The 12,932-nt window shown below is 40.7% G+C and overlaps 1 long non-coding RNA gene across 1 annotated transcript in view; it reads right to left on the reverse strand.

Annotated features, from left to right (window-relative positions):
• LOC138738998 (uncharacterized) overlaps window positions 1–12,932 on the reverse strand; it is a 116,430-nt gene that overhangs the window by 6,229 nt on the left and 97,269 nt on the right. Inside the window, exons 3-4 of the long non-coding RNA XR_011341942.1 lie at window positions 11,498–11,572; window positions 7,587–7,687 (exon numbers count right to left, since the gene is read on the reverse strand). This is a non-coding gene — a long non-coding RNA (uncharacterized lncRNA). The remainder of the gene's footprint in view (window positions 1–7,586; window positions 7,688–11,497; window positions 11,573–12,932) is intronic.

Genomic DNA, 12,932 nt, shown 5'->3' on the forward strand with positions numbered 1-12,932 from the left:
ATCAATGACTATCTTGGTGCTGCCTCAACCACTCATGATGTGCCAGTCAACTTTATCCATTTTGCTGCCAACTTCCACCTTGACCTCAAATTCACTTGGTCCATCGCTAACAACACTCTCCCTCGTCTCGATCTAACTTTCTTCATCTCGGGAAACATGCTCTCGACAGACATTTTCTACAAATCCAAGAACTACCACAGCTACTTCGACTACACTCCTTGCTTTGTGTTCCCTGCAAGGATTCCATTCTCTCAATTCCTCTGTCTCCATTGCATCTGTTCCCACAATGAGGACTCCATGCCAGATCATCAGAGATGTACTCCTTCTTCAAACAATGTGACTTTCCCTCTACCACCATCAATGCAGTGCTCACCCACACATCCTCCATTACCCGCACATCTGCTCTGGCCCCCTCCCCCACCACACGCAACAAGAACAGGATTCCTCCTGTCCTCACCTACCACCCCACCAGCCTCCAAATCCAACACATCCTCCTCCTTCACCATTTCCCACACCTACTACATGATCCCACCACAGGACACGTATTCCCCTCTCCTCTCCACATTCCATAGGGTCCACTCCCTCCATGACTCTCTCGTCTACTCCACCCTCCCCACAATCATCCACTGTGACCACAGGAGATGCTCACCTGCACCCACACCTACTCCCTCAGCCCTCAGCACCATTTGGGGCCCCAAACAGTCTTTCCAAGTGAAGCAACGTTTCACATGAATCTGCAGTGGTCATCTACTGCATCCAGTACTCCCGCTGTGATCTCCTCTACATTGGAGAGACTAGATGCAGATTGGGAAATCACTTTGTTGAGCAGCTCGGTTCCGTCCACTCTGTGGATCTCCCAATGACCACCCATTTTAATATCCTCTCCTAATCTCTTGCTGACATGACTGTCCATAGTCTCGTCCACTGACAGACTGAGCCAATGCACAAATTAGCGCAACAACTCTGGACAACCTCCAATTGTATGGCATTAACTTTATCTTCTTTGGTTTCCTTTAAAAACTCACCCCATCCCATATTCATCCCCCAACTCATTTCCTCTTCTTCTGTCTCTCTCTCTTATAGAGCTAATCATGAATATGTGCAAAGATGTGCACATTTATTCAGAATGTACAGATCACTGCATGGTCATAAACTGGTCTCAGTATTAATGTTGGTGATGTGAATATTTTCACATAGCTGACTGAGAAAATGAATATACCCTCCGCAGACTTCAATGCCTCGTCTGCATGAAGCATTATGTTAATAGCAACTGTATCATCCAGGACCACATTTGCTGTGCTCTGCAAGTTGTGAGTTACTGAATGCTGTCCTTAAGTTTTGCCATAGGAGTTCTGAATTGATATTGTACAGTTAAAGTCCAAAATCCCAGATGCCAGAAATCCAGCTCACCTGAGAATCCAGACTCTCAAACTTTTTAAAGTGTGTGTGTGTGTGTGTGTGTGTGTGTGTGTGTGTATGTGTGTGTGTGTGTGTGTGTGTGTGTGTGTGTGTGTGTGTGTGTGTGTGTGTATGTGGGGTGTGTGTGGTGTCCCTTTTTTTGGCCTTTCTAATTTCTTTCTTAAGATTCCTTCTACACTCCTTGTAGTCCTCTTTCAAATTCTCAGCTCCCTGCTCTTTATACCTCTTGTACACCTCCCTTTTTCTCCTAACCAAATTTCCAATATTCCTCGAAAACCAAGCCTCCCTATGACTTCCAGCTTTTCCTTTGATCCTCACTGGGACATATCTACTCTGTACCCTCAAAATTTCCTTTTTTGAATATCCTCCATTTTTTATTTACATCCTTACCTGAAAATATCCTGTCCCACCCAATACTCCCCAAATCCCTTCTTATTCCTTTGAAATTTGCTCTTCTCAACCTCAACTTTAGGCCCTTCCTTGCTCTTCCCTAAAACCACCATAAAACTAACAGAGTTATGATCACTAGACCCAATTTGTTCTCCAACAATAATGTCCGATATCTGACCTTGCTCGGTCCCTAACAGGAGATCTAGTATTACACCGTCCCGAGTCGGTTCTTCTACTAATTGATTTAGAAAACAATCTTGAACACATTTAACGAACTCTAGCCCATCCAACCCTCTAACTGTATGGGTATCCCAATCAATGTGAGGGACGTTAAAATCTCCCATGATCACTACCTTATGATTCTCACACATATACGTTATCTCCCTACAACTTTATTCCTCTAATTTTCTTGGCCGATTTGGTGGTCTGTAATACACCCCTATTAGCACCCTCATGCCTCCATCACCCCTCAATTCCACCCAAACAGCCTCACTGGATGATCCCTCCAGACCATCCTGCCACCTCACGGCAGTAATGTCCTCCTTAACAAGCAGTGCAACCCCTCCCCCTTTTTTACCCCCTGATCTATCACATCAAAAACAAATGTATCCTGGAATATTAAGTCGCCAGTCCTGCCCCTCCTGTGGCCAGGTCTCACTAATTGCCACAATATCATGACCCCAAGTATCTGTCCATGCTCTAAGCTCATCTACCTTGTTCACTATGTTTCTTGCATTAAAATTTATGCATTTCAGAGAATGACCCTCACATATATTCTCTTTTCTACCTTTTACCCTAATCTCCATCCTACCTTTGTTATCATTATTATTCCTATCTAGGTGGCCATGCTCCCTTGACACTGCTCTCACATTCTGTTCCCCACCCCCCTGCAAAACTAGTTTAAACCTTCCCCCCCACAGCTCTAGCAAATCTGCTTGCCAGCACATTGGTCCCCCTCCAATTCAAGTGGAGTCCGTCCCTTTTGTACAGGTCCGATTTTCCCCAGAAGAGATCCCAATGATCCAGAAATCTTATCCCTTGCCCCCTGAACCATCTCTTTAGCCATGCATTCATCCTCCACATCCTCCTATTTCTACCCTCCCTAGCACATGGCACCGGCAGCAATCCAGAGATTACTACCTTGGAGGTCCTGTTTTTTAACTTCCTACCTAATTCCACATAATCCTGTTTCAAGACCTCATCCCCACTTCTAACTAAGTCATTGGTCCCCACGTGGACCACGACTTCTGGCTGTTCTCCTTCCCCTTGCAGAATGCTATGAACTCGATCAGAGATATCCCTGACCCTGGTACCAGGGAGGCAACAGACCTACGTGGATCCCCGATCTCATCCCACAAACCTTCTATCTGTCCCTCTGACAAATGAGTCCCCAACTACAAGTATCCTGTTCTTATCCCTCCTTCCCTTCTGAACCTCAGGGGCAGCCCCCGTGCCAGAGAATCTTAAGAAAGAAATTAGAAAGGCCAAAAAAAGGCACGAAGAGGCTTTGGCAGACAGAGTAAAAATAAATCCAAAGGGTTTGTATAGGTACATTAAAAGTAAAAGATTAGTTAGAGATAAAATTGGACCCCTTGTAGATAGTGAGGGTAGGCTGAGTGAGAAGTCAGAGGAAATGGGGGAAATTTTGAATGATTTCTTTGCCTCGGTATTCACTAGGGAAAAAAACATTGAACCAGTTGAAGTAAAGAAAAATAGTGGGGAGGTCATGAAGCATATAAGGATAACCGAGGATGGCTGTGTTGAAAAAGATAAAGGTGGATAAATCTCCGGGACCAGACAAAATATTCCCAAGGACACTCAGGGAGGCTTGTGGACTGATAGTGGGGCCATTAACAGAGATATTTAGGACGTCACTGGCCACGGGGGTAGTGCCAAAGGATTGGAGGATTGCGCATGTGGTTCCGCTGTTTAAGAAAGTGTCCAAATGTAAACCTGGGAATTATAGGCCCATGAGTCTGACGTCTGTGGTGGGCAAGTTGATGGAAAGTGTTCTGAGGGATGGTATTTACAAATATTTGGAGGTACAGGGATTGATAGGGAGTAATCAGCATGGTTTTGTCAGGGGTAGATCATGCTTGACAAACCTGATTGAGTTTTTCGAGGGGGTTACAAAAAAGGTTGAAGGAGGGAAAGCTGTGGATGTTGTCTATTCAGACTTTAGTAAAGTTTTTGACAAAGTTCCCCACAGGAGGTTAGGAAAAAAGGTGGAGGCATTAGGTATAAATAAGGAGGTAGTGAAATGGATTCAGCAATGGTTAGATGGGAGGCGTCAGAGAGTAGTGGTAGAAAATTGTTTGTCCAATTGGAGGCCGGTGACTAGTGGAGTTCCTTAGGGTTCGGTCCTGGGTCCACTATTATTTGTTATATATATTAACGATCTGGAAGTAGGGGTGGAGAATTGGATAAGCAAGTTTGCGGATGTTACAAAGATTGGTGGTGTTGTGGACAGTGAGGTAGATTACCGTAGATTAAAAGGTGATTTAGGAATGCTGGAGGTGTGGGCTGAGAAATGGCTGATGGAATTTAATACAGATAAGTGTGAGGTGTTACATTTTGGAAAGGCAAATCTAAATAGGTCATATGCATTAAATGGTAGGCTATTGAGATTGCAGAGCAACAAAGGGATTTAGGAGTGATGGTAAATAGTACTCTCAAGGCTGATACTCAGGTAGATGGTGTGATGAAAAAGGCATTTGGAATGTTGGCCTTCATAAATCGGAGTATTAAATTCAAGAGTAGGGAGGTTATGATGAAATTGTACAAGGCATTGGTGAGACCAAATTTGGAGTACTGTGTACAGTTTTGGTCACCAAATTATAGGAAAGATATAAACAAAATAGAGAGAGTGCAGAGAAGGTTCACGAGAATGTTGACAGGATATCAAGGTTTGAGTTACAGGGAAAGGTTGTGCAGATTAGGGCTTTTTTTTCTGGAGCGTAGAAGATTGAGCGGGGACTTGATAGAGGTGTTTAAGATTTTAAAAGGGACAGACAGAGTAAATATGGATAGGCTTTTTCAATTAAGAGTGGGGGGGATTCAAACTAGAGGGCATGGTTTAAAGTTGAAGGGGGAAAATTATAAGGGTAACATGAGGGGAAATTTCTTTACGCAAAGGGTGGTAGGGATGTGGAATGAGCTTCCGGCAGACGTGGTCGAGGTGGGATCATTGGTTACATTTAAGGATAGACTGGATAGTTACATGGAGAGGAGAGGAATGGAGGGGTATGGACCGGGTACTGGTCAGTGGGACTAGGAGGGTGGGGATTTGTTACGGCATGGACTAGTAGGGCCGAACTGGACTGTTCTGTGCTGTAAGTGGTTATATGGTTATATAGTTATATGGTGTGTGCGTGTGTGTGTGTGTGTGTGTGTGTGTGTGTGTGTGTGTGTGTGTGTGTGTGTGTGTGTGTGTGTGTGCATGCGAGTGTCTGTGTGTGTGGGTGTGTGAGTAGGTGTGGGTGTGTGAGTGGGTGTGGGTGTGTGAGTGGGAGTGGGAGTGTGTATGTAGGGTGTGTGTGCGCGTGTGGATGTGTCTGTGTCTGTGTGGGAGTGTGTGTGTGTCTGTCTGTGTATGTGTGGGAGTGGGTGTGTGTGTCAATGTGTGTGTGTGTGTGTGTGTGCATGTGTGTGTGTGTGCATGTGTGTGTCTGTCTGTGTGTGTGGGAATGTGTGTGTGTGAGTGCCATTAATGCACAGCGGCCACAAGCAACCACACTCAATGCAGCTAATCGTATCATAAAGAAATTCATTAGTATACTGTAATGGTCTTTTACAAAGGTCATTTTAAAACATAATTTTAAGCATTACATGCTCTTTTTTTGCAGTGAAAAATGTTTATGCTTACATTTTTGTCAAGTGTTGATTTTATTTTTCTTTAAAGCTGCTCATTCTGATTAATGAAATCTGCTGTATTTGTGAATGAATAAACGATCTACATGTACCCGTTTAGTGGGAGGGGTTAGATTAGTATGGTGGTTTTCTTTTTTCTTTTGTCCTTATTTTTGTTATTTTCTATAACTAGAAGAGATCGGTCTATTTAAACAATCACAATGTATTGTGATTCGAATAGTATTAGAATATGAGGTGAAATTCTCATAAGATTTTTCATTTTTTTGAGAATTATATAAGATGATGTAGAATTCATATGTGACTTATATTCTGTGTTGCATTATACAAATGCTATATAATTAATTATTATCTAAACAATATTTTTCTCTAACAAATTAATAAAAATGTTTGAAAGAGAAAATTTACCTGTTTATCTCTTCTTCCTCTTTAAATTTGTATCTTAGAAGTACTGCCTGAGAATCCAGAAAATCCGGACCAACCCAATCTCTGAGCAGTCCGGATTTTAGGACTTTTACTGTATTCTTGCATTTAACATAATGTAAGGTTAATTATTCATGTAAATTCTAGGATGATTGTCATTTAAGTAGGAGACTGCAACATTTTGTCTATCACACCTGCCATTATTTAATTTCACCTATATATGTAACGATAGTACAGCACGGTAACAGCCCCTTTAGCCACAAGCCCGTACTTCCCAATTACACCCAATTGACCTAAGATTTGAAGTTAATGTGAAAAGGTTGTTTTGATCGTTTAACTTGGTTAAAAAAAGTCAGACTGTAGCAGTATTATTTTGAACAGTCTCAATCACTTAACTTAGTGAAGGGCAAAAGAAGGGTTAACAAAGTAAATTCAAGATTCCTTTATGCAAAATTGCCATCTGCCTGCTGAAAGGCAGACCAAGAGTCGCCACGGGTGTCGCCCTGCGCCCCTTACGAGAATGGAAGCAAAAGACAGTCCCGTCAGAGAAACCGATTCACCTCCAGCGCATCTGCAGTCTTTGGAGCTGCACAAACTCGTGTTCAACCCTTCGGCAACCTGAAGCCCAGATCCAAATCTCCCAATATGATCAGGCTTGAGGCCATTCGGGAGCCATTCTTGCCCTTGGAACCCTCTCTTATCCCGGCTCCAATACCACGTTCTCCAGAGCCAGTCTTCAGCAACCTGTGTTGGCACAGGTTGCCCGCAGTCTGTGTAGGTCCCTCCTTCACTGAGCCCCTCGCTGGTCCGCTTGCGCTCACCATCTTGTCATATCGTCTCCTCTGCTGCTCTTTTTCCATGAGGTGTGTTCCCCCTTGTTTCTTGTTTCCTGCACCGGTCCGCTGCTCCTAGAGTCTGCAAACCCACGTGGCTGCTGTTGAGTGTCGGTGCCGCCATCCTTGGCACAGACCCGCAGTTGCAGGATTTTATTTTAACAACACCACCGGCTCCTCTAACAGGCTGTTTAAAGCCTTACAGAGCCACTGCCGTTATGACTTGGCGCTGAACCCTTCGGAGCAGTGCTGTGTCTCCACACCCCGCCACCACGCTGCTGTTATAGCAGCTCCAGCAGCACTGTCATTTTACTAATTGACAGCAAATTGCTTATGAGAAAGAAAACAATTTACATAATTGTTGCTTTGCTATCTTTTGTGACTACAATCCAGCTCCTGCTTCATGATAATAATCATTGATTATAGCCTCGAGTAGCACCATTTAATGTTAACAACACACTGTCATCTCCTTCATAAAAACTTCATGATGCACAAGGCACTCTCTATGTGCACAGGCACTCTCTGAAGGCACAAAAAGGACTGAGACCCTTACCTTCTTGTGCATCTAGCTTCTGTTAAAGCAGCACAGGTGATGGATAATATGGTGACCATAGATTCATCGAATAGTTCACTGATACTTCGCTCAGCACTCACCTCCATTCTCAGGGTTCTTCCATCAGCAGCATGGCGGGACTACTGCAAGTCATCTCTTCCAGAGAAAGCAAGTGGGCCATTCAACAATATTCCCCTTTATCCTTAAATATTTGTATGAACAAAAATCACTTAACTGGTCACCTCACTATGGAGACATTGTTAATGTTCATTTCTTTCTTTTAAAAATATTTTTATTGAGTTTAATATAATAATCGTACATACAAAGTCATCTAATTAAATAAATAACAAGTACATATCAATAATTAATATAAATGTAATTCAAATCCATCCATATTTGTTGATTTAACATTATTTCTTAAAAATCCCTGGTTAAAACAGAGTAATATGTCTAATTTGATGATGTGATCTAGGACAACCATAATTCAACCCATATATAATCAATTAATCTAAAAAATGGAATAAAAAGAAAAAATACCTAATATTAAATCTAATCTACCCCCTCCCTCTAATCAAGGTTACTTTGTAGAGAGAAAAACAGTAAAAATATGGATCAAATAGTGACCTTCAGAAAGCAGACAAGGAATCGCCAGATGTCCATGAATGACCATTCCTCATGTGGTTCCAAACTACATTCATTTGCAATAATTAACTGTGCCAAGGTTGTTTGAGGCAGCAATCAACTGCTTAGCAGGCCTGCCCAGTGAAGGTTGGCAGTAGGTCCTGTGAAGTGTAAATCATGGCTCAGACCGAAAAATTGGATTGCTCCAAAAATGAATTCCAGATTTACACTACATTAATAATGTTTCTTCATGCTATTGCTTCTAAGACCAATATTCAATAACAATCCATGCTAAATATCATCATGTATTTTGAGAGCGCATAATACCTTTATGTTCAAATGTGTGCCAATCAGTACATCTAACTGCAGGCCTAATGTTTTGTTAATTAGCAGCAGGATTAAAGCCAATAATCAATTAAATGGTGCAAATGCCTATATTGCTGCAGAAAAGAGAATATGCTCTAGGTCTTATTGACATTGGATGGGACTTGCCAGAGTAGTGGTGGAAAATTATTTGTCGAATTGGAGACCGGTGTTGAGTGGAGTGCCTTAGGGATCGGTATTGGGTCCACTGCAGTTTGTCATATATATTAACGATCTGGCAAATTGGATTAGTAAATTTGCAGATGCTACAAAGGTTGGCAGTGTTGTGGACAGTGAGGAAGATTATCAAAGCTAACAGTTAGTAGAGTGGGCTAAAAGATGGCAGATGGAGTTTAATACTGATAAATGTGAGGTGCTACTTTTGGTTGGACTAATCAAAATAGGACATACACATTAAATGGTGGACAATTGAGGAGTGCAATTGGACAAAGGGATTTAAGAGTCATGGTACATAATTCTCTGAAAGTGTAGATAGGCATTTGGTATGTTGGCTTTCATAAATCAGAGTATAGAATATAGGAGTAGGGATGTTACATTGAAATTGTATAAGGCATTGATGAGGCCAAATTTGGAATATTGCATGCAGTTTTGGTGGCTGAATTACAGGAAGGATATAAACAGTATAAAGAGAGAATGCAGAGGAGGTTTATGAGAATGTTACTAGAGTTTCAGGGTTTGAGTTACAGGGAACAGTTGAACATGCTGGGACTTCATCCTTTGGAGCGTAGGAAGTTGAGGGGTGATTCGATAGAGGTATTCAAAATTATGAGGGGGACAGATAGTCAATGTGGACAGGCTTTTTCCACTGAGAGTGGGGGAGATTCAAACAAGAGGACATGGATTGAGAGTAAAAGGGGAAGTTTAAGGGAAACATGAGGGGGAATTTCTTCATGCAGAGGGTGGTGGGGGTATGGAATGAACTTCCGGAAGAGGTGGTAGAAGCAAGATCGATGTTAATATTTAAGGAAAAGTTGGAGATGTAGATGGACAGGAGAGGTGTGGAGGGTTATGGGGCAAATGCGGGCCAGTGGGACTAGGTGGGAGAAGATGTTTGGCACTGACTAGTAGGGCCAAACTGGCCTGTTTCTGTGCAGTAATTGGTTATATGTTTATTATCTACTTGGTGGATAAAGCGGATGGCAAGAAGCATGTTGTCTGCTCCAGAGGTTGCTGGAGGGTCCTAAATGATCCCTCAACCAGGAGATGAGAGGAATTGTTAAGAAGGTTACTTCTGTAATATATTCTTTATTATAAGTAGGAAATCCTAAACTTGGAGTTGATAAATCTAGATAGAGGTGGGAACTAGATTTGAATATTGCAATTGATGAGCAAAGATGGGCAGAACTTTGCAGAGATTGTATGACTAACACTATTAATGTAAGATCTAGATTAGTTCAGTATAAATTTTTTACATCAGTTATATCATACACCACAAATATTGAATAGATTGAAATCAGATTTATCAGATCAATATTTTAGATGTGGTGAGGATGTTGGAACTTTTTTGTGTTCAACTTGGTCATGTCCCGAGGTAAGATTTTTTGGGTGGATTTAGCAAACTTTTTGGAATAAGGTACAGGTGTTGTATTTTCACAAAATCCAGATTTATTTTTATTGGGAAATATTGGAACAAGATCTAAACTAAAATTGTCAATATATCAATTGGAATTTATTAAAGTTCCATTAGTGAAGGCAAGGAAATGTATTGCAGTTACTTGGAAATCAGATACATATTTGGGTATGGCAAGATGGAATGCAGAAATTCAGAGTTGTATTCCTTTGGAAAAACTTACATTTTATTTGAGAAATAAGTACGCTGTGTTTTTTATAAATTTGGTGCCCATAAACTGAAATATTAGGTTTAAATTTCTAATGTGCTTCCTGTGCTTCTGGACCTGCAAGAATCTCCTCTGAATTGTATTACAGAACTCTGTTTAAACCTGTGTGTTAGATGACATCCCTCTGTGGAATCTGGAAAGTTTATTCTTTCTTTTATTTTACATAATTAAAATATGAGAAACAATATAGTTATTTTGAGGGTGTGGGGGGTTTGGTAGGGGGGAGATTTTTATTTTGTAGGGATATATACCATCATGTATGTCATTTCTAGCTGTTTTTAAAAATATTTTATTTTAAAATTTTTCATAAAAATAAAATTAACAATTATAAAATTTCAACAAAAAATACATATGCATATTTTACATATGGCAAAAAGATACACATATCAAAAACCCCTAACTCTATCCCCTTTTATTTCCCCCCTTCTCTTTATTAGATATTCTTTTGTTCACTGTCCGAGCTCACAATTTAAATTAACCTCAGGATTCAGGGAGAGATCACGTATGAATTTAGCAGCACTTTGAAGTTGAGCACCAACATAGTTCAAGTATGGTCACCATATTTTTAAAAACATATCACACTTGTTCCTTAAATTAAATGTTATTTTTCCCATTGGTATACAACTATCCATCTCTGCTATCCACCTCACCAAGGTATCCAGAGTCCAACTTCCGCATGATTGCAATAGACTTTTTGGCCACTGCCAATGCAATTTTAACATTTGAAACTGTGTGAGATCTTTGCTTATGTCCATAAGGTTGCCTAGTAAATAAAGTTCTGGATCATCTGGGAAGATCACCCTTGTAATTCTTGTTAATACTTCAGAAATGTCTTGCCAAAAAGGTCTAACCTTCACACATGATCAAGTTGAATGAAGGAATGTTCCTTCTTCTGTTTCACACCCAAAACACAATTCTTATATTTCTGGCTTAGATTTGTGTAATTTCTGTGGAGTGAGATACAGCTGATCCAAAAAATTGTATTGAACCAACTCATATCTTATCTTATAGCTGAAGTTACACTATCCACACACCACTCAGACAAAGATTGTTCTGGTATTGCAACACCTAAGTTGGACTCCACCTTTCCCTTGATCTCTGCAGACCATGTTTAGCACTTTCTAACTGAAGAGACAAATACTCTCTGGTAATAAATTTGGATACATTACCCATCCAAAGCATTTGTTCCATTTCACTAACTCCTGGAGAAGTCAATGCCTGTCCCCATTGTTCCCTAAAGAAAGCTTGGTGTTGAAGAAAACATAGAAAAGTTCCATTAGGCTCACCATAGGTCTGTCTCATATGTTCAAATGACATCAAAACACCATCTTTATAACAGTCCACTATGCAACATATACCCTTTTGTAACCATATGTTTAGAATTCTGTCACTCATATTCATGGGTACAAATATATTATTACATAACGCAGCTCTTAGCAAAATACCCACTTTTCTCCTGATACATGAATTAATTTCCTGCCATATTTTTACCATTTGTACAAAAATAGGATTATTTGTCTTTTTTTTAAATTGATTTAAGGCTCCACTGGTAGATAAAGTTTCCAGCTATTTCTTCATTCATCTCGTTGGAACCCAGTTTGGTGAATTCCCTTTAAAAAATGCCAAAAATCTTGCTTGTGCAGCCAAATAATTTTTTTTAAAGTCTGGAAGTCTCATCCGTACTAATTTATAATCCCAGGTTAATTTCTCCAAAGCAATTCTGGGCACTTTGTTATTCCACGGGAATTGTCTGACTTGATTGTTTAACAATTAAAAAATAAAATCTTAGGTAAAGCATCAGGTAATGATTGGAATAAGTACTGAAGTCTCAGCACCACATTCATCTTCACACAACTCACTATTCCCCTTAGTGTTAACGGCAAATCCTTTTACCTTTGTAAATCCTGTACTGCTCTGTCCCAAAGTCAACGTGACACTGGAGCACAACAGGGCTGCACTCTTAACCCCCTACTCACTTTACACCTATGACTGTGTGGCTCGGTACGACAGTAACACTATCTACCAATTTGCTGATGATACCACGGTACTGGGTTGGGTACAAAAGGGAAATTAGCACACAGGACGGAGATTGAAAACTTGGCTGAATCTCACATTCAATCTTACCAAAACTAAGGAGATGGTGGAGGACTTTAGGAGAGAAAACTATTGGTGGACGATCCAGCGATCACTGGGGATCAGGGGTGGAGAGGATGAGAAAATGGCGCCTTTCTGTTGCGATTCAGTTACAGCAGTAAGCAACATTGTGTTGTGACAGAATATGTTGTGTTTGTTTTGTTTGTAGATATGGCTTTGGGAGATAAATTGGGGCAAATGTTTTAGTTTAGGTCACATACAAACACTTTAAAACAGATCTTATTTAAAATACTGGAGCTCTGCTAATGTTAGACAGGCTGGGGTCAACAGCCTTTGCAAAAGCTTTGGAGTGTGCCCAAGAAACCTCATTAATAGATTGTTGTTTATAAAACAGCAACAGATGGAAGAACTTGTCGGAGCCGCAGACTGTCTGGAGTGGAACTTGCTGTTCTAGGAGGGTCTTGTGGTTTTTCAAGCAGAGAGAGTCAAACAGTTTTTTCTCTGAGGGAG

The sequence above is a fragment of the Narcine bancroftii genome, chromosome 7, assembly GCF_036971445.1.
Source record: "Narcine bancroftii isolate sNarBan1 chromosome 7, sNarBan1.hap1, whole genome shotgun sequence".
Taxonomy (NCBI): Eukaryota; Metazoa; Chordata; class Chondrichthyes; order Torpediniformes; family Narcinidae; genus Narcine; species Narcine bancroftii.